This window comes from Tarenaya hassleriana, unplaced genomic scaffold, assembly GCF_000463585.1.
Source record: "Tarenaya hassleriana unplaced genomic scaffold, ASM46358v1 Cleome847, whole genome shotgun sequence".
Lineage (NCBI taxonomy): Eukaryota > Viridiplantae > Streptophyta > Magnoliopsida > Brassicales > Cleomaceae > Tarenaya > Tarenaya hassleriana.
Window position 1 is genome coordinate 7571 of NW_010970896.1, and position 2165 is coordinate 9735.

Consider the following 2165-nt stretch of genomic DNA (forward strand, 5'->3'; position numbering starts at 1 on the left):
GGATTAAACGAGATGCCTTCCCACTTCTGATCAGCCTTCTATTTATTAAGGTTGGCCAAAAGATCAAAAATGGAAAGTTCACAATTTCGTTCCCCTAATCTTCCTTTTCGGTCATTACTTGCCCAAAACGAAAAAGGTCACTCTAGGACTTGCCTAAACCTATCTAAGAACACTCTAGAACATCTAAATGGGCTTTGGCCCGAGCACAAACTACAAAAGGATGCTGGACACGCCCAAGGACTCGCCATAGGCCATATCCGAGCTTCACAAGCTTGTCTCGGGTCAAAGTGTGGTCCGATTGTGGCCTTGGCATGGACGTGGTCTGGACATGTCCTGGAGGTCTGGGAGAGCGTTGGGACATCGGGGCATGGTGGTCCGAGGTCGTTCGTGGTCCGTGACCCGCTAAGGAAGCTTCTCGTCCATTCTGTGTCCATGTGCGCTTGTTTCTCCATCCATGAATGTACCTGTGGACATACATGAACGGGGAAAAAGAAAAGGACTAGGAAGGTGAAAAATTACCCCATTTTTCCCTCACACTAGAACGCTTCGAACATACACACAACCGAAGCACACTCAGTTACTGTCATGCATCAGCCGGAGACCTCTAGAAGATTTTGAACTCCTACCGCAATGTATTCAAATGCTCAACAATATGAGTTTTCGTGGGAGACCAAACGAGGATCCGAATGCTCACCTTACGAACTTTAAGATGAACTGTAAGGCAATCAAGAAGGGACCGGGGATTACTCTTGAAGACGTATTCCTCGAAACTTTCCCCTACTCGCTTACGGAGAGAGCTAGAGATTGGCTCTACACTCTTGAGCCAAACTCTATCTCAACATGGGATGAGATGGAAGAGCAGTTCCTTATGCAATACTATTCTCCTACCAAGACTCAACATGCGAGGAATCGGATTAATGCTTTTGTGCAAGAGGATGGGGATAATCTCCATGATGCATGGGAACGCTTCAAGGAATATCAAAGAATGTGCCCTCACCATGGAATGGAAAGAGATTACCTTCTATCCATCTTTATCCATGGGTTGAAGGATGATACTCGGTCCAGACCTTTCGGTCCAGAATGGTCCAGACCGATCGGTCTTGGTCCAGACCGATTGGTCTACGCATGCAGACCGTTCAGTCCGGACCTGTCGGTCCAACCGACTTGCGAAACCCTAGACCGATCAGTCCAGAGGACCAGACCGATCGGTCCAGGCGAAAACGTGATCAGATCTCGTTTTCGTCGTTTCTGCCCCGTTTCAGACCCGAATTCGACCACGTTTTCGCCTGCGAACTCAGAATTCGAAGCTCTTGCACACTATGCAACAATGAACAGAAAATATAGTCTAGATCCATAATCAAATCATGCATAGCATCAAAGCAAACACGGATTCAAACAATTCAAATCCTATAACGTGCGTGATCGAGTTCTAACAAAAATCATGCAGAGCAACCAGGCTCTGATACCACTGTTGGGTTTTCATGGGATCTCAAGAGCGAATCTAATTCCTAAAAGATCAGTTCTAGGGTTTGCGCAGTGGATGAAAAACAAAAATTTTGATGAAATCCTAAAACCTATCATGCATGATCTTGTAGAAACGTTAGAACGCTTACCTCAATCGATCCGGGGCCTGTATCAATCGAAGAACGCGTCTGATCACTGTAGGCAGGAAGAATACATTGCCCTCTACACGTATCCACACGGCGGAAAGGATTCCAACAGTTGGAACTTGTCTGCTTGGACTGAAGAACGCTTCTTTCTTTGCGCGAGGGTTTCAGGGATCTTTCTCTTAACTTTCTCACTCTCCAAACCTCTCTTAGGGTCTGAAAATCGTGCCAAAAGAGTTGGTTGGCGTTCCCCAAAGTTAATCACCTTTAAAACCCTAATTAGAGCGAGTTTAGTAAATCCCGACGTCTGGACCGATCGGGCTAGAACAATTTTCGGACCTTACACGTTACCTATGGACCGACCAGTCTACGTCTAGACCGATCGGTCTGGGTTAGCTGGACCGATCGGTCCAGATCTTCTGGACCGGTCGGTCTGGCCTCCGCTCCACCGGGATTTTCTCGTCTCTTTTCGCGCATTCGTCCATTCCTGTGTGTGTGACCCTGTAGGCTCATCCGATATAGCAGTATAACACGAAATCTCTTATTTCGGTTACACAA